Source organism: Pogoniulus pusillus, chromosome 17 (assembly GCF_015220805.1).
Source record: "Pogoniulus pusillus isolate bPogPus1 chromosome 17, bPogPus1.pri, whole genome shotgun sequence".
NCBI lineage: Eukaryota > Metazoa > Chordata > Aves > Piciformes > Lybiidae > Pogoniulus > Pogoniulus pusillus.
Window position 1 is genome coordinate 17,636,680 of NC_087280.1, and position 19,725 is coordinate 17,656,404.

Here is a 19,725-nt window from a genome sequence, read left to right on the forward strand (position 1 = left end):
ATCACCTCATGTCTGAAGCAGTTGCCTCTGGGCTTTCCCAGTTCTATGCTGTTCCTGACCTTTGCTGACATCTCTGGCAGTGACAAAATATGCCAAAAATAACCCCCCTGTCTCTGCTACTCTGGCAGGAAGGTGGGATATAAACACACTGACTGTTTGTTAATGTTAGTGCTTGCTGGGCTTTCAACTGGCCTGAGCTTGGGGGGAATCACTTCCTAAGTCCCAGCCCCAGTCTCCCACTGGTTATCTGCTCCATATAGACAGGGTTGCTCCTCAAAACCCCTCTGCTGCAGCACCAGATGTGCTAGAGGATTTTTCTGGCTGAGTTTAAGGGAAGACAGCATCTCTGTGGGCATCACAGCCACCAGCTTTCCTCTGTGCAATGTGTGCAGCCAGTGGGGGTTTTCTGGAGCTGCTTGGAGATACAGATCGAGATAAAGATAGATATAGAAATGTATATATATTATATACCTATAGAGATAGAGAGATAAATATATCTGATATATATTATATATTTATGTAATATATTGATTAAATTATCCCTCAGAACCTGATTTTTTTGCTATGGCAAGAAGCAAACCCTCAGATAGGTGTAATCCAGCACTGATGACCCCAAGTAAAGTGATGCTGCTGAGCACGCTCTTGCTTTCAGGGCTCTACATGTCCATCCTTGCGTGATTCCTGGGGCCAAATTCTGCTCCTGGTTGTGCCCAGCACCGTTTCTGAAGCTGGCAAGTACCCTCTGTGCTCTCTAGCTGGGGAGCAGCCAAGGATCTGTCAACTGTCCCTGAGCATGCAGGGTCCTACAGGTTCTGTGGACTGACGACTTCCACAGCAAGCAGCCATGGAGTTGTCCTCTGACATTTGGATGAGCACATGGGGAACACAAAGAAGGAGCAGAAGGGGTTAACAGTTATGTTTAGATCAGTGTTCTGATTTCTGCTCCTGTCCTAGTGATGTTGTCTTCCTTTGCCTCTAGTTCAAGGGCACAGACCCCAGTGGCTGAGTCTGAGCTACCCTTTCTGTTGTGAGCATGGTTTTGGGCAGATACATTGCTTGAAGGGCAAGTGGCTAAGCTGCTCCATGTGGAGTCACCTGAGACCAGTGATGCAAAACCCCTGGCTCTTGGAAGCAAATACAGGACTACAGAGGCCTTTCCACTGGTACCATCCAAATACAGTTGTTCAAGCTACTGCTTGTCACCAAAAATTCCCAAACCAAACCCAAAACAACAACAAAACCCAAGGGAAGTCTCTGTGGCAAAAAAACATTTTCACACAAGCCACTCAAAGCCTCAATGGCCCTTGGCCATCAGCATCACCCAACCTTCCTTCAGAGCTCTTGCAGAAGTACCAAAGGAAGATTGAATTTCAAAATGCAAACAGTTTGTGGTCATTGTAATTATTATTTTATTATTCTAGGGTTATGTATGATCTGAGCTGCACCATCCCACCTCTGGCTGTAGGATGCTTCATTTTAGCTGGGCTAGTAAGTTGGTGTGTCAGCTCCAAGGGAGGAGCAGACCTAGGCGGTGATGCCCTAGGACCATAGAATCGTAGAATCAGTCAGGGTTGGAAGGGACCACAAGGATCAGCGAGTTCCAACCCCCCTGCCATGGCCAGGGACACCCTACCCTAGATCAGGCTGGACAAAGCCTCACCCAGCCTGGCCTTAAACACCTCCAGGGATGGGGCCTCAACCACCTCCCTGGGCAACCCATACCAAGCTCTCACCACTCTTATGCTGAACAACTTCCTCCTCACATCCACTCTGAATCTCCCCACCTCCAGCTTTGCTCCATTCCCCCCAGTCCTGGCACTCCCTGATAACCTAAAAAGTCCCTCCCCAGCTCTTTTGTAGGCACCCTTCAGGCACTGGAGGGCCACAAGAAGGTCACCTGGGAGCCTCCTCTTCTGCAGACTGAACAGCCCCAACTCTTTCAGTCTGTCCTCATAGCAGAGCTGCTGCAGCCCTCTGAGCATCCTCGTGGCCCTTCTCTGGACACACTCCAGCATCTCCACATCCCTCTTGTAATGGGGGCTCCAGAACTGGATGCAGTGCTCCAGGTGAGGTCTCACCAGAGCACAGTAGAGGGGAAGAATCACCTCTCTCACCCTGCTGGCCACACTTCTTCTGATGCATTCCAGGCTCTGGTTGGCCCTCTGGGCTGCAAGTGCACACTGCTGGCTCACATTGAGCTTCTCATCCACCAGCACCCCCAAGTCTCTCTCAGACCAAGAAACCTGCAGCAGTACATCAGAGCAGATGCATCTCAAAGGGAATATGGATCTGAGGTGATACCTAAGGATGGTCAACCCACTGTGGCCTGGACAGCTGATGATGATTATGATGATGCCTAATCATGGACTTAGCTGGAAATTGGTGCAGGTGAATCAAATTTGTCAGGGATGTGGGTGGGTATTTGTGGCTGGATTTGCAGGGGGCATTGTTGCTGAGCACATGGAGTTGCCTGGGAAGGCTATGTCCTGCAAGGTGAGAAAGGGGATTTTTCATTTTGTGGTGCATCTGGAGAATATAAAGGGGAGGGAAAGAGTGGGGGAGGGGTAAATTGATCCAGATTAAAGTGAAACTACCTAATTTTAAAACAAATGAAAGCTCCTCTAAGCGTTCTGGGTTTAGGTCACCTCAGAACAGTTGATTTGGCAGGAAGTGCAAAGTTTGTGTTTGCAGGTCAGTTAACTTCTTCCTTAAATTCTGGAGAGTCCCAGGATTGTTGACATTTCCAACCCAGCTTCTTTTCTGACTTCCAGATTTGCCAGAAATCATGAAATAGCTTTGGAACCTGCAGCAAGCTGGTCCTGCTGCTGGGGAAAGGCTGCAGTGGGGGAGATCAGAGTCCCTGGTGAGTGCTTGGGGAGAAAACCTGCAAGTTTATTACTCGGGGAGATAGGGGATGTGGGTGTAATCTGCCTGGTTGTGCCTTGTCGGAGCTGCCTCCAGCATCCCTGCTGCTTTACCTCCAGCATCCCTGCCATGCTGCTGCCCACATGCCTGCCATGCTACCTCAAACAGCACTGCCACGCTGCTGCCCACGTCCTTGCCGTTCTACCTTCAACATCCTTTACACACTGCTGCCCACATCCCTGCCACACTGCTCTCCGCATCTCGCACCTCATCCCTCCCTGGCAGCCTTTCTCTTCAGCCCAGCCCATCGGTATTTTGCATCCCCCAGAGACCGCAGCTGCCCGCGCAGAGCTGCCACAGCAGCCCAGCCTGCAGCCCACACCCTGCCCTTCCTCCCGGGCCGAGCAGGGCGCCGAGCGCGGCTGTGTGATGCCATCCCCACCTAGTGCCGGCCCTGCGCACCGGCTGCTCGGGGGTGGCGGGGAGCGGGCGGGCTGCGGTCCCGCCGGGCTGCCCTCCCGACCTCCCCAGGCTGCACCGGGCACCCGCGGCACGGCCCTGGGCCCGACGGAGTGGTCAATGAACGATGGAAGGAAAACGAGCTGCAGCACTCGAAAAGCTCCGGAGGATGGGCAAGGACCACCACGGACCTCGTGTGCCTTGGGGTTGTTTGCCTCTTCATGTCCCATCCCGCGGCTCTGGTAAAGGGGACACCTCCCCCTCCAGCACTGGAAGCCCATCTGGGGATGAAGGACAAGACCACATCCTGGTCTTCAGTGACTGAGCTTGTCCCATCCCTCAGCATAGGAGGGGGTTGGGGTCCTTACCGGTGGCATTTCCCAAGGATATATTCCCATGGAGCCATGTGTCTCAGTGCCTGGGCAGCACCATCTCCCTTGACAGTAAGGACCATCTGGAGATGTTTAGGGCAGAGCATGAAGCTAGTAAAAGCTTGAAGTGATGGCCACCCATACCAAGTCTCCCTTTGCCCTTCTCCAGCCTATTGAGGATCCCCAGAGCCACAGTTAAGTTTCCTTCCACTTGTTCACCCTGTTCCTCCCCAGAGCCATGAACAGCTTTGCACCCAGTGTGTTTCCATGGCCAAGGGCTGTTCACCCTGTCTGGCCACTGCAAAGCAGTAGCTCTTTGCACTGAAATGTGGCTTTTTCCTGTCCTCTCCTGTCATTCAATGTGCCCAGGCGGCCAAGAAGGCCAGCAGCACCCTGCCCTATATCAGCCACAGTGTGGCCAGCAGGACCAGGGTAATCACTCTGTGCTCAGCACTGTTGAGGCTGCACCTCAAATATTGGGTTCAGTTTTGGGGCCTTCACTACAAGAAGGACATTGTGGTGCTGGAACATGTTCAGAGAAGGGCAACAAAGCTGATGGAGGGTCTGGAAAATAGGTCTGGTGAAGAGTGGCTGAGGGAACTGGAGTTGTTTAGCCTGGAAAAAAGGAGGCTGAGGGGAGACCTTCTGGCTTTCTACAGCTCCTTAAAAGGAGTTTAGAGACAAGAGGGAATTGGTCTTTTCTCCCAAGGAACAAGTCAAGAGGATTTGCCTCAGGTTGTTCCAGGAGAGGGTTAGGTTGGACACGAGGAACAATTTTTTCCTCCAAAGAGTTGTTAATCCCCAGAACAGGCTGCCCAGGGGAGTGGTGGAGACCCCATACTTGGAAGGATTTAAAAGCCATGTAGATGTGGTGCCGAGGGGGCATGGGTTAGTGGTGGACTTGGCAGTATTTAACACTTGGAGTGGATGTTCTTAAAGGTCTTTTCCAGCCCAAAGGATTTTGTGATTCTATATTTTCCCCTGGCTCTGCAATCCCCCCAGACTGTTGCATGAACATCTTCCTCTGCTCCCTTGGGTACTGTGGCTTTGCTGTCCCAGCCCTACGGGATGGATATGGGGTCCTCTGAAGCTTCCCCATGGCTCAAAGGATGCTCAGCAGGGGGATAGTCTGCAGGTGGGGACATTCCCACTCACCCACAGGGTGCTGTGGGACATCATGGCCAGCTATGCCCCTCTGGCTAGTGATCTGCTCTGCTTGCAATGACAAACTGGGCTGGGAGCAGGCTGGTGGCAGTCATGTCCCACCAGGCTTGAAAATTACCTCTGTCTCACCTCAGAAAATTCAGAGCTTGTTGGAGATGCCAGGACAAAAGCAATTGCAAGGAAACACCCTTTGGATTAACTGGGGGGGGAGGCTGGGGTGAGGGTTTATTTGTGCTGTTCAACCTCAGACACCAATTAGCGAGGCAGAGGAAGCACATCTTAGGTCAGGCTGCGAAGTGCCCTTGCTGAATGGAGCTGGAAAGCTGCAAACATGCTCAGAAATCTGTGAAGACCACAGGAAAGCATGGGAAAGACAGACTGTGGCGTGGGAGAGAAGGCAGAAAGAAAGGAAGATCAAGGGGCAAAGTGGCCTCCTTCATATTTCCTGATGGGACAAGGGAGAAAACCAACACTGCCCCTATTTTGTGGTGGAAACCCCCTAGCAGCTCAGCCCTGAACCGGTAATCCAACCGTTTCCTCTGCTGCCTCAAAGAAAATGCTGGAACAGAGAGGGCTTAAAGCCTGCTGAAGAGGCCCATTTATCTGGGAACTGAAAGAAAATATTGGGATAATATTTGGAAAAGCCTGTGAATGAGCATGGCCCAGTGTGTGCTGGGCAGCAGCAGCAGCCTCCTGAGCTGGGACTGGGGAAGAAGCCACCCTCTGTGCGTGGCTAATTTCCCCCTTTTCCTTCATTTCCTCCCCATTTCCGAAAGGTTTTGCTGTGCCTGGGTGGGTCCTTGGGATGTGTTTCCTCCAGAAGAGTGGCAGTGGTGAAAGAAAAAGGGGATTTTTCTTTGGCAAGGTGGGCACAAACCCTGCCTTAACCAAGCACCCTGGGGAATGCCGGGGGGGAAGAAGCAGTTTCTTTCCCACGGTTAACAACCAAGGTTAATCTGCAGGACCCAGTTCATCAGATATCACTTAAACCCAGATTGATTTCTGCCTAACTGATCAATAACAAGCATTTAACTGACAAAGCTGAAAAGAAACTGCAGCTTCTTACCAGACGCCCCCTTAGCAGATCTGTTAGCAGTGTCCTGGCTGGGATCTTTTCTCCCCCCACCTTGGAAACTTTTGTGTGTACTCAAAATCCTGTTGGACATCTCACTTAGGTTTGGAGTCTGATTGTGTTTGAGAAGAACTAATGAGCAGCTTTCAAAACAAGACCAGGTTAATCATCTTCCCTGCTCTTTCCTGGAATGAAACTGAAAATCCTCACCAGCAGCTGATGCTGATTATCATGGGACTAATCCAGACCCTCCCAGGGCTTCATAAAACACTGTTTCACCCTTGACTGTATTGAAGGGTGATTTCCTACCTTGGAAAGCTTTTTATTGCTGTGGAGTTTCTTGCAGGATTCCCTCCCTCCGTGGGTCTCGGGTGCCTTTCAAGGATGCAAATAGAGATTTGTCGAAAACAGGTGATTTTACCCCAAATTTTCCAGCTCCATTGGGAAAGAAGATAAATACTCTCTCTCTGTGTGTGTGTGTGTGTGTTTCAAATGAGAAGAAAAAGTTTAAATTCTTACCTCAAACTGGCCCAAAAACCTGAGACCTCTGTGTTGGCTGAAAGCCCAGCTTCAACAGCAGACGAGACGTGATCGCCGTCACAGATGATGGTTGATGCCTGAAGCGGAGCGGAGGTCGGCGCTGCTTTAGCACCAGTCCCTGCCTAGGTGGAGCTGCTTCTCTTCACTCCGGCCAGGAGCTGGATCTGCTTTGATCGCCCAAGCACGGCTTGGCTGCGGCTTCTGAGCAGAGCTCAGGCAGGAGAGAACCCACCCAAGCCGTGGGCTGATGTTTATTTTCCAGCTCCCCCCTGCGCTTCGGAAGGGCGTGCCAAAGGTGAGCTCTCTCGGAGCTCTGGCAGGGCTCGTTAGGCTGCCGACACCTCCAGGAACAGCCTGGGTGAACCCCGAGCACGCCCTGCCGCTGCGATTCGGAGCGGCTCCGAGCCCTGGCTTGCTGGGGGATGTGTGGACAGGGGTGACAGGACAGCCCCTTCGCTGCCAGAACCTGTCCCTTCCCTCTGGAGCGGCAGCAGCGATGCCCCGTGGGGATGCACTCACCCGCTACTCCCGCAGCTGTTCCTCCAGCAGCTGTTCCTCCCAAAGCTGCTGCCTGCTGGGCTCTGACTCCCCAGGCTCCCAGCTTGGGCCCAAGTACCCACAAAAGCTGAGGCGGTGAAGAAAACTCCCTGCTGGCCCCCTCTTGCCTTGTTCTGGCGCTGCCAGGCACAGCTATGGGAGCTGGCACAGCAATTTAATAGCCACCAGCCGAAAGCTGGGGCAGGGAACACCTTCAGCTGGCAGTGCTGGGTGCCTGGGTAGCTCTCCTGCATGGTTTTTTCCCCAAGGCATTTTGCACCAGTTCAAGAGCTGCAGGTAGAGAGCCAAACCCCAGAGCCTGGCAAAGGTGCCAGCTGCTCTGCAGTCAGGACAGACCTAGCCACTGACTCCAGGCTGACCATGTTCCGGCCTTAAATAGCTGCTTGTCGAGGACAGGTGGGTCACAGCAAACTTTAGTTTTCTGGAAACAGCAAGCACATTGTGCAGGGAAAGCTTTCCAAGGATGCTCCCCACGCCCTTTTCAGGAAATACCACGCAGCTCTCCCTCGTGCCAGGCCAAGTTTTTTCCATTTAATTGGCATAAATGACAGCCTGGGCAAGGCCACACTGTGTTTTCCCTGGGCTGCTTATTTTGAAATCGCTGCTGATTTGATCTTTGCATCTCTCCACCCCCAGGCTGGTCTTGCTCCCTTCGTGTTCCTGTTGCCAGAGCTTGCTCCAGTGCAAGGGGTTTGCTGGGGAGTGACAGTGCAGTGCAGGGTTCTCCAGTGACTGGTGGGGACAAGCTTTTGATCAAGGCCTGTTGTGACAGGACAAGGGGAGATGGTTTTAATCAAAAAGAGGAGAGATTCAGATTAGGCAGAAGGAAGGCATTTTTGGCGCTGAAGGTGGTGAGACACTGGCCCAGGTTGCCCATCTCTGGAACTGTTCCAGGTCGGGTTGTTTGGGGCTCTGAGCAACCTGCTCTGCTTGCAGATGTCCCTGCTGACTGCAGAAGAGGGGTGGATTAGATGACCTTTAAAGGTCTCTTCCCACCTAAACCACTATCTGATTTTATTCTATGATTTTAATGATCCTGTGTTGGTCACAGCCAGGTCCTTGGGACATCACCTGACCCTGGGATGAAGTAATAGAGTTGCATTTGGTTTGACAAAGCCATCACACAGAGAGGAGACAATGATCATCTCTGCCCAGCACCCCCCAGCCCTCACAGGAGTTGCTCCAGCCCTGGAGCTGCTCCCCTAGCAGTAATGGCTGCCCTTCCTTCATGGGGGCACCCAAAATATGCTCTCCCCACATGGTGATGACACAGTGCCTGCACAGTGCTGGTGTAACCTGCTCTTCCAAGACCTACTAGTCCAGGGTGGGGTTGGGTTGGCCTGGGTTTATTACCAGTTCCTGCTTGGCTCTGGTGCTTTTCCCCAGTACAGTGCTCTTGGATGAAGCAGGATGGCAGTGGGGACTAGGGAAGGAAGAGGAAGGATTTCTACCCTATTCATGGTTTCAAGTGGGATGGGTGCCACCAAGCTGTACCCTTGGGGGATCCCTCTTCATGCCAGCACCTTCTCCTTAGAGATAATCCATCTTGCACCCCAAAAATTCCAAAACACAAGTGGGTGGGAGTCTGGATAGCCCTGGTGCTGCCCCACTAGATGCCTCACTATACCCCCACCCCTCGCTTGGGCATCTCCTTCCTTGCTCTGATTTCCAAAAGGCTGCAAACCCCCAAAGCCATTTGAGTTGGCTGGAAAAGCCTGGGTTTGTTCCCTTTTAATTCAAGACTGAGCACAGAGGCAATTCTTTTTTAACTTATCGATTTCACCACCACCACCCCCTGCCCCCCCCCTCTGTGAATGTCTGTGCTGGGCCCAGCAGTCCCTGGAGTGTCCTTCTGCCGCTGAGCTTCAATTGTCTCTAAACTTCCAGATCCATCTTTTGGATATTTTTACAGGCCCTTGTCCATTGTGGGCCTTTCCTTTTTAGTTTTTATTGCCAACATTTTTACCAGGATGACATTTTGACTAGTCTGGGAAATCTTGCCTGCTACTCCGGTTCCTGACAATCAAGATTTAATCTTTCCAAAGAGGAGGAATGTATCAGATGGGGGGAGGGGGAGTTAAAAATATTCAAATTTCTCTAAAATTGCAGAAAAGCAGAGCAGGAGGAGCCTGCAGGAAATCTCCAACCTAACCTGGAGCATCAGAGCGACTGCGCAAGCCCTGGCTGTCGCCGGACAGATGTTGGTCTAATTACGGTGCTGGGGATGCTCTGCCCTCATACCCTGAGTGTGTCATTGCAGCCAGGTGGCCTCTCTAATCTGCAGTTTAATTCTCTTTCGCCACTGTCTTCAGTCTCTGACTGATGCTGGATGGTAGTGAACCATTCGCACATCCCTCCTTGGTCATCCCCATGACTCTCATAGAATCCCAGAATGGCCAAGGCCAGAAGAGACCTCTAGAGGTCATCCAGCCTGGGCCCCCTGCAGTCAGCAGGGACATCCCCACTAGACCAGGGCACCCAGGGCCCCATCGAGCCTCACCTTGAATGTCTCCAGGGAAGGGGCCTCAACCACCTCCCCGGGCAACCTCTTCCACCTGGGTAGGAGCCCTTTTTTTCTCCATAACTCTCCCCATTTCTCACCAGTAAGTGTTAGGGAATGGAGATTTCTAGACCGTGTGGTTTAGGCATTCTGAGATGCTTTTCCCCATGTATGGGTTGGCACTGCCAAGGCTGAGCACCAGCAAAATGCTGCTGCTTGTCCCTCACCTCCCTGACCCTCCTCCATCACATTTGGCTTCACCTCTTTGCTCTGAAAACAGCTTAATCCAGATTTAGGAAGGAAAGTAAAAAGCAGGGGCATTTTTTTTTTTTGCTATTGAACATGAATCTCCTGGGAATTCACCCAAGGAATTCTCAGCTGCAGAGCTGCTAAGCAGTGCCAGCAGTGGTGGCATTGCCAGTGCCTGTGACACACCAGCCATGGGAGTGCTACTTCGTGGCTGCTCTGAATCTGAGTTTCTTCTGGCAAGCTTCATGGGCAGCTCATTCGTGTGCAGGATTTTACCAAAACCAAACTGTCTGGTCGCTGGCAAGGGGTTATTTTAACACCTAAATGGACAAGCAGAGAACAAAAAGAGATTGTTGGAGAGGTGTCAAATGCAAAAGCACTGATTCCTTTGCCAGATTTCCAAGCCCCTGGATGGCAACAGTGACAGTGGAGGAGAGCTCCATGCTTTGCCATCACCACCATGTGTGCTGGGAGCAAGCTGGGGTGAGTGCAGAAGGATACAGGAGGCTGCCAGACTGGTTTGAGGGCTGATGTTAGTGAACTGGTTAATGGGCTGATGTTAATGGGCACCATGATGGCAAGAGATCTGGTTAGGCAGCGCTGGAGCCAGGCAGAGGCTGGAGTCGGAGCCAGATGGGGTTTTTCCACGTGGGCTTTCAGTGGAGAGTGAAGAGTCAAGCTGCAGAGGAACTCCCCGGTGCAGCCAGAATCCTGAACCGCAGCATTTTAGTGATGCCAGTGCAAATTTCACTCATTTGGTTAAGCCTGGGAGCTACAGAAAGAGCCATGTCCAGGTGTGCTGCTTTAATCACCACAGTCTTTATATGAACCACGGGAGGCAGCTGCCTGGCTGGGCTCTGCCGGGCAGGTTCGCAGCCACCAGCATTGCCGTGGCCCCGCTCCCGCCTCCGCACGTCCCCGGGACACACACGGGCCCCACTTGGGTCAGATAAATGGGTTTTAGCCTGATTCTTGCTGTAATCTCCACGTCGCCAGGCACTCATCACGCAAAAGATAAAAGCCCAGCTCCCACGCCCAGCCCCCTGTGGGGGTTCATCGAGCAGTTCCCGCTGGCCACACTGGGGGTCTGGCCGGTCAGTGTCCCCCGGGCTGAGTGGCCATCCCATCCTGCCCCCCTGGGGGCACCTCTGGGCCGTGCGAGTTTGCAGAATGGCTTTTGTTCGCTCAGCTTCTCGCACTTCAGCACACAGGGGCAGAGCTCCTGCGGCCCGGCTCCCTCTGCCAGCCCCACAGCCACAGGCAAGGACAGGGCGACAGTCCCTCTGCTCAGGGCAGGCAGCTGAGTGCCAGCCCTGCCAGCCCTCCTCTGCAAAAAATAGCATCTTTTGCGTGTTATTTTGCACTTTCCTTTTCTGAACTTGCCTTAAAAAGACACAGAAGGGCTCAGTTTTCAAAGAGACAGCATTTAAATGGCTTTCTCCCTCCTTCACGCAGCTCCCAGCCGTATTCTCGCTGCCGTAGGAAGCCAGGAGCATGGCACAGGCTGGGATTTCTAACTGTAACTCACGGGCAGATATAAAAACGCCAGGACTGTTATAAATTCTGTTCAGCAGGGTCTAAACGTTCCTGGTTGAGCAGCGCCTCTTCCCGTGCTGCCTTTGCAGCGGCTTCTGTTTAACCGCCTGGCTCGCAGATTTTATTGCATCTCCCCCTTCAAGCAGTAATTCTCCTGGCTTGCAAATAATCCCAGGAAAAGACTTAAAGAAGGAGCCCCTGCCCCTGTTCATTGCCGAGCATGTGGGGCCAAAGTCTGGTTTTCCTGGTGCTCCAGGTAAATCCTGTGGGCTTGGCTGGGAAAATTGCCATCCAGGATGTGGCAATTTTGAAATCATGCCGGTGGGATTTGGGGCAGGAGTGGTGTGGGAACAAGGAGAGACACTGAAATGTAAAGCCCAGCACTGCAGTCGGTGCTGGGGCAAGGCTCTTATGCCACTCGCCTACGCCTGCCAGCTGGGCTGAACGCTGCCAGACTGACGATGGGGCACAGGGTTTTACCGGTACCAGTAACTATCTGTCCATCTGATACATAAGAAGTGGCAATTTGGTGTGGGATGCAAGATGCTGCTGGGCTTTGTTGCCCATGGGGCTGTTGCTGTGGGATGCAGAGTGCTCCTGGGCACAGATCTGGCCCAGTCTTCCAGGGATTTGCCCATTTTTAATCACCTAATGCAGAGGCAATGGAGTTTTGCATTGCCTCCAGACTGCTCCTTTCCCATCTTCACTCTCTGCCATCAGAAAGCTTTTCCCATCATCAAACCCTAAACCCTCCCCACCACAGCTGTAGCCTATTCCTCCTTCTTTGCTCCCCATGGTGAAATTTCTTCCCTCTTTTGCAGCCCCTGCAGACCTTCTCTGGCAGTGAGGTGGATGGAGATGGGGATTGGATTTGTTTCATCTCTTCTCACCTTTCCTCTGTCTCTGTTTCTCTCAACGTGTGTTGCACACCCAGCACCCTCCAGCCCTGATCATCCATCTCACACACCTTAGCCAGCAGGAAACTCAAAGAAAAACCCATAAAGGAGATGGGAAATGAGGATTGGATTCGCAGTGTGCTTGTGCTAATGGAAACCATCCTTCACTGCTTAATCAGAAGGAATGGCCACGCACAAACCCATTGCTTCTGCCCGGGCAGCACACGGGGTGGCCTTGCCAGGATGCCTGGCATGGTGAGCTCTGATGTGGGCACTGGGCTCCAGCATCCCGGCATGACATGACTGATGCCTGCAGTGATTACCATGAGGAACAGCTTATGGTGGGTGCAGAGCCACTTAACTCCCCTTTGCCTTTGCCTGTGGCAGCAAATTGTCCCATCCTTGATGCCAGCTATCTGTTGGCACACAGAAACCTTCCAGATCCTCATTTTGCTGATATTTCTAATTGTGTGGGTCCAGGCTGCTGCTGCTACCTCTGGGGCTCGTCTCTGTCTAGCCCTCTCCGTGAATTTGCTGTCTGCAATGGGCCGGACCCAGCCCAGCGCAGGAGCTGCTGGTGGATTTTGGCCCTGTCCGATGCTCCCCATAAATTTCCCCTGGTTTAATCTTGCTGCTGAGCTGGGTGGACTTTCCTATTAACTCGAAGTGTCACCACGAACTGATGGGCGATGAGACCATGATTTCTGCCCTCCGCCGTTGGCGATGGAATGCAGGATGTGCTTGATGCCCCCTCCTCCGATACAATGCTCCCTCTCCCCTGCTGGCATCTCTTTTTGAATGCATCCTTGCCCGGAGGCTGCATTTAGGTGGATTTTGCAAAGCTGTTCGGAGCTTGAGAAGGTGTTTGCAGTTTGGGGGCAGCTGCCAGGGCATTTTGTAAAGTGCTTTGATTGCCAGCAGGGGCTTGTGCCCCACATGCCTCCCAAATCTGTTGTGAACCTGGAAAAGAGACGACACCCACTCCAGGAATTGCAGGTGCCCCAAGGCTGGAGCCTGTGGTTGCAACCACAATGCCTGGCACGGCTCAGCTGGGGCCTTGCAAGCCCCAGGGGCTGCGTGGGGGCATTTCTGAAGCTCAGGTGAAGCTTTGATGTGATGTAGGTGAAGCTCTGATGAGATGCGAGTGAAACACGGCTTCAGTTTAGGCAGTTGTCAGCTTTCTGCTGGCAGGGAGGGCTGTGGAACAGAGCGTCATTGACCCGCTCCTGAGCCCATCCTTTGTATGTGCTGCTGCCTTCTCCCCAACAAAGCCCATTTTTCTAACAGCTCGTGAGCTTTCTGCTGTCCCCCAAATGGCGTCTACGGGAGGCAGAGAGAGTTCTCCAGCCTTTCTGCCCATGGCCATGGCTCCCCGTGGTGCCTCCCACACCTGCCATGGCCAGGTTTGCCCCCAAATCCTTCCTATTAGCCAAAATCCTGCCCCAAGATCCTCCTGGTGTTTACCCTCTGAGCCCATGGGGGTGCAGGAGGGATGCCCAGGGGTATGGAGCAGCGTTGGGGGGCAGGATGCAAGGAATATGCCATGGGCATATGGAGGGATGCAGGGGGTAGGGGCAGTGGGAATGGGGGTTGGGAGGTCGGGTTGGCTGCCCAGGGGCGTGCTGCAGGCAGCTCCAAAGGGATGCGTGAGGAGCTGACTGAGGGTAAGCAGGGGGAATGTGAGAGATCTATGCTGGGGGGGAGCCTGAGGAGGTGGGGATGCAGGGGAATACCTGAGAAGCAGAGCTGAGGGGATTCAGGAAGCACTGCCCAGGGGGATGCCAGAGGGGGATGTGGGAGCACGAAGGACCACGCAGGGGTGAAAATCCAGAGAGCAGTACCAGGGCATGTAGGAGGGTGCAGGGGAGCAGCACCGGGGCAAGCAGGGAGGGTGGGAGAGTGCAGAGGGACTACAGGAGGTTGACATGCAAAGGAATTTCCAAGGAGCAGCACTGAGACATGCTGGGAGAGCAGGATTCAGGTGTGTGCAGGGAGGTTTCCGGGGAGCAGAACCTGAACATGCATGTGGGTACAGGATATTGTCCGGATTGACGCAGGGGATGCGAGGGGGTACAGGGGTTATCGAAGGGAGAGGAGTGGGAGGTGCAAGATTTCCGGGGACCATCATCAGGACATCCTGGAGGGATAGAGACGGGTACAGGGGTCGTCCAGGGACATACAGGGTGGGGAGTGCTTCATGATGCAGGAAGGTTTCCGAGGAGCAGCACTGGGACATGCATGAGGATGTAGAGGGGGGGAGGGGAGGGCACAGGAGGTTGTCCGGAGCCCGGCGAGGGTCGGGGAGTGGAGGCATAGAGGAGGCAGAGGTCTCTCTAGGGACATGCAAGGAGTTGTCCGGGGAGCCGCACCGAGGCACGCAAGGGGGATGCAGAGGTGTACAGGGGGGTTTCCAGAGAGCAGTAGCGGGCACGCAGTGGGGCTGCAGGAGGGCTAGCGGAGGGATGCCCGGCGGCAGGGCGGGGGTTCTCGGGAGCCGCCCCGTCCGCCGGGCGCCCGTCCGGGTCCTCCCCGCCCCCTTCGTCCCCCGCTTCATCGAGCATCCCCCCGCCCCCGCCGGGCTCCGGGGCCGCTTTAAAAGGCGCAGCTCCCCGCTCCGCCCAGCCCGGCCCCGCGGAGCGCACACCATGCCCGCCGCAGCCGGCCCCGGCCCGGGGAGCGCGGCCGCCCCGCCGCCCGTTCGCCTCCGCCTGCTGGCCCTGGCGCTGCTGCTGGCGCTCACCGGGCGCGGGGCCACCGCCGAGCCCTCCCGCACCGTCTACACCAACCACTGGGCCGTGAGAGTGCGGGGGGGGCCCGCCGAGGCCGCCCGCCTTGCCGCAGCCTACGGGTACATCAGCCTGGGGCAGGTAAGGGGCACCGGGGTACCGGGAGTGGGGGCTGCATGGGGAGCAGGAAGCTTGCGGAGGGTCTCGGTGAGCTGCCGGGGGGGGGGTCCGTCACCGGGAGTCTGCGGGGTGTCCCTGGGCTGCGGAGTTGCCGCGGGTCCCGGTCGCCGTGAGCCTACGGGGGGTTCCGGAGAGCTGCCAGGGGTCCCGGTCGCCGTGAGCCTACGGGGGGTTCCGGAGAGCTGCCAGGGGTCCCGGTTGCCGTGAGCCTACGGGGGGTTCCGGAGAGCTGCCAGGGGTCCCAAAGAGTTGTCGGAGGTCTCGGCATCGGGCGCCGACGGAATGTCACAGAGAGCTGCCTGGGATTCCAGTGGCCCCGGGCGTCTAAGGACGATCCCGGGGAGCTGCCGGGGTGTTCCGGCACCGGCAGCCTATGGGTGGTGCCGGGGAACTCTCGGGAGCCCTTACGCTGGGAGTTTCCAAGTCGGGGAGCAGCCGAAAGTCTTGGCCCTGGGGAGGATGCCGAGGGTCTCGGAACCGGAGATGTGCCGGCGATGGGGGGGGGTGGGGGTGTGCTGCCTCGGATCCCAGGAAGAGCTGGGCCCTGGAATCCTTCCCGAGGGATCGGGAAGAGACCAATGCAGCGATACCCGCGGAGCGCTTTGGCCCCGTGGTGGGCGGCCGGGCAGCCTCGGTCCTGCTCCTTACAGCCCGGCCCCGGCGCGGTGCCATCCCCCGGTGCCGGCGGGTCCCGGCGGCCGCTCCTCGAGGTGCCCTCGCCCAACACAGGGGGATTGCACAAGTTCCTCCCATCCCGGGAAGTTGCATTTGTGGATTTAACAAACTTTGGACTCCCTGGCCCGGGTTTATCGGAAGGTTGGGGAACAACGGAGAACTCTTGCTTTCAGTCGCCTGCAACACACGGGTGGCTTAAAGGCGACTTGCATCCCTTTCCTCTGAATTTCTTCACCCTCTCTCCAAAGCCAGGTGTGGGCTGGTGTCCTCGGCCTCTCCTCTGGAGCTGGTTGGTCCCACGTCACCTGGCTGCTCAGCACTGGGTGGCACTTCAAGTTGTTCTCCTGCCAAGGTGTCTTCTGGACTATAAATTACAACCTTGCTTTCTATCACAACCCTGGGTTTAACTATAATTAAAGTCACAGGGTGCTGTGTAAACAAATTTTGGGGGGGGAGGGAAGGAGGCTGAATCAGGGACACTTCCTACACTGGTGTCTGTGAACTCCCGTGGGGGCTAGCCCCTCATGTCCCCCCTCTGGCTCCTACCTGCTGCACTTGGCTCTTCTTTCACCTTGGAGAAAATCACTCCTGTTATTCAAATGCCTCTCTCAAGGGACTAAGTAATAGAGATGTGCAACTCAAAGTGCTTCTCGACGTTTAACCCATTTCACCCAGACAATATCTTGATTGTGCTTCCTACTGACTTGGTTTATATCAGCCCAACGACAGCTCCTGCTTTGGAGTTCTGCAGTGTTTCTTTCCTGCTGGAGCATCTGCTGCTCTCCTGCATCCTTCCTTTTCTGAGCTGGGTGCTGCAGTGCTGGAGACTTTTGGTCCATGGGCATGACATATCCTCACTGAAGCATCGAACCCATCCCTCCCTCTGTCCTGAATCTTTTCCTCAGGGCGCCATGGTGCAGGCTGGAGAGCAAGGGAAATACTTCTGTGGTTGCATCAGAGTGTTCCTGGCTCCCACCTTTCCCGTGGGTGCTGGGAGCTTGTGTGCTGCTGGGGCTTCCCCAGCTTCTCACACCGTCTTGTCTTCAGCTCTTTGGTTCCCCATAGCCCCTCAAACTTTTCTCAGGGGAGCTTGTCCCGTGCCAGACCCTGAGGAACTTCTTTCCCTTTGTGCATAGATTTGCTGCATTGTGCTTCATTGGACGCCAAGCCCCGTGAGGGCCACTGTCTCCTCTACGTATGGAGCTGCTAGGGGTGACACCATCCCTACTGAGATGCTCTCCCAGGTGGACTGATACTGCACAAACCTGGTGGAAAACCTTGCCAAGGGGCTACTGCCCTGTCCTGGGGAGATGTTGGAGTGTAGACAAGTATTGGGAGTCCCAGCATGGTGAGGGAGGAGGAGAGGTGACAGTAAGAGTAACCCAGCTAGATACAAGCAAGGCTCAGCCCTGCTTTGCTGGCTGGTGGCCTCTTTTCCTCAGCCATATGATCTTGGAGCCTCCTGAAGTGCTCTTTGCACACAGAGGTGTCTGCCCCATGACCAGCTAGCTGTTCCCAAATGTTCCCCTGCATCCAGACACCCTTAAACCCTTCTGGGTCGTGGCAGAGTGACATTTCCCCTGAGGAATCCTTTCCAGCAGCAATTAAGCAAAAGGAAAAGCCTTTACACCCCAGGCTGCTCTTTGTTGGTGCACTGTGGCAGGACAAGCTGGGGTAGGTCCTGGCCCAGGGCACTGCAAGGGCTGTGCAGTGATGGTGCTCCAGGCAGTGCCTCTGCCACAGTTCCAGGATGATGATGAACCTGTTCCTGTCCCATTAATAGGACTGATACAAGTTTCCTCATCTGGTGTCCAATACTAAGTTTTGGAAGGCTCAGCATCCTCACCTGCAAGAGGTGGAGAGGATTCGTTTGGGATTGGAACTGGAGATTTCCTGGATTCCTTTCATCATGCTGCAGCCATGGTGTCATTGCAGCCCCGGGCTTGGTCCTGAGTGAGCTGAATCTGGCCATGGTCATCTGAGGACATTTTGAAAGGCAGAATCTCAGTGTCTGGAGCCCCTGTCGTCAGTGAGGACAGTTGTTGCCTGCAGGAGGGAAATCCCCAGCCAGATCCATCCTCCTGGAGGGCACCAGTACAAATGCAGCCGTGGCCTGCAGAAATGGGAAGATTTGGGTGACATGCTGGAGGACTTTGCCGTGATGGAGTGGGAAGAAACAGGCTCAGCAATGCCCTGTCTGGCTTCTGTCTGGCTCTAGTGCTGTGCTGGTGGTGTCCAGCTCCCTAGAAGGTCTCCTTTGGTGCTACAAGAGCTCTTCAACATGCTTACAATACGAACGGCTCTTAATAAGGCCGGGCAGGCACTGGGCTCCCCTCTGTCTGGCATTGCATGGGGACAAATGAGTGCTATTGAAGGGGCATCTCCTGGGTGACTCTTCCTGTCCTGGTACAACTTGGGGGGTGGGGGGGGCTTGCTGGTGGCAAGGATTTGGAGAAGAATGGGATGGGTAATGAAGAAGGAAATCAGGAGGTGGCCAAGCCCCTTGCAATTGCATCTCTGTTAAGGATCATATTTCTAGAGCAATTCCTGTTGGCAAAGATCTCTGAAGGTCTCCAACCTCCCCAGCTAACTTTGAGGCTATAGCAGGCTGCACAGAGCTGCAGGTGAGGTTTGGAACTACCCAAGGATGGAGATCTCAGCACCTCCCCAAGCCTGTGTGTCACCATCCTACCACAAAAAACACTCTTTACACCCAGTTAGCATTTCTCTCCTTGCACCTCATTTGCTGTGTATCTGTACACCTTTGTAACCATCTAAGTCTCCTTGGGGTCATGAGTAACTTCAGCTTCAAACTCTTCCCAGTTTGGATAGATGACATTGGCAAGCATGTGGGTTTCTGGAAGTGAAGCCATCAACACCCTTGGTGTAGTGATAATGACTTTGTAGAGTGCAAAACTTGTTCCTTTTGCTTCTGGCTTGCTCCACCTGCAGCCCAGCTGAGCTGGGCAGCACCACCCAGGACTTCTTGTATAGCAGGGAAGGAGTGCACCTGATTCTCATTGAGGTGCAGATTCAAGCTGTCTCAAACTCGAGTTTCCTCTGAAACTTCAGCCCAAACCTGCAAATCAATTGGGAAAATTAAAATCGATCCTTGTGGAAATGAGACCCTCCTGTGCATGCTCTTGGCAGAAGTTAGATGTCAAAAAACATCAGGGTTGATAGTTTGAAATGTGCCTGGGGAGGGAGGGAGTGTATCTGGAGCTGCTGTTTGGTGTGGGTGTGGTGTGGGTCCTGGCCTTTGAGTGGGTGAGCTCTTTAACTGCAGTTGTGGCAACCTCCTCTGTCTCCTCTGTGGTGAAGCTAGGACCTTTCATTGTGGGCAGCTGTCCTCTGGCTGGTCAGGAGATTTTAGGTGTGATTGCTTGTCTAGGTAACAAGGAAGGCTCAGCCTCTGGTGAAGTTCTGCTACATAGCTCTTGTGTGCTCCACTGTGCTCTCCAAGCACAGTGGAGCAACCTGAAGGGAGGTTGTAACCGGGTGGGAATTGATCTTTTCTCCCAGGCAACCAGCAGCAGAACAAGGGGACACAGTCTCAAGTTGTGCTGGGGGGGGGAAGCATAGGCTGGATGCTAGGAAGAAGTTCCTCACAGAGAGAGTGATTTGCATTGGAATGGGCTGCCCAGGGAGGTGGTGGAGTCACTGTCAAGAGAAGACTGGATGAGGCATTTGGTGCCATGGTCTAGTTGACTGGCTAGGGCTGGGTGCTAGGTTGGACTGGATGATGTTGGAGGTCTCTTCCGACCTGGTTGATTCTATGATTCTAAGTTTTGCACAGCTGTGGTCACAGGGCTCTGGCCTCACCGGTTCTGCATGCAGGAGAAAACCCAGCTCTCAGACACGTGCCACCCCCTGAGCTGCCTGACCTGAAGTTGGAGAACAAATGCTCTTCCATTAAAAAAAAAAAGTAAAGAAA

The 19,725-nt window shown here is 54.3% G+C and overlaps 1 protein-coding gene and 1 long non-coding RNA gene across 3 annotated transcripts in view; both read left to right on the forward strand.

Annotated features, from left to right (window-relative positions):
- Window positions 1-2,459: 2,459 nt before the first annotated feature.
- LOC135183125 (uncharacterized) lies at window positions 2,460-13,178 on the forward strand. Of its 2 annotated transcripts, XR_010305416.1 has the most exons (3): window positions 2,460-2,493; window positions 9,139-10,261; window positions 12,136-13,178. It is a non-coding gene; the product is annotated as an uncharacterized LOC135183125 (long non-coding RNA). The 2 variants fall into 2 exon arrangements; XR_010305415.1 differs by lacking the exon at window positions 2,460-2,493 and having other exon boundaries at window positions 7,035-10,261.
- A 1,705-nt stretch (window positions 13,179-14,883) lies between these two features.
- The window catches only part of PCSK6 (proprotein convertase subtilisin/kexin type 6), a 42,977-nt gene continuing 38,135 nt past the window's right edge, over window positions 14,884-19,725 (forward strand). The window contains exon 1 of the mRNA XM_064157981.1: window positions 14,884-15,077. The gene's annotated coding sequence lies outside the window, so the exon portion shown is untranslated. The remainder of the gene's footprint in view (window positions 15,078-19,725) is intronic.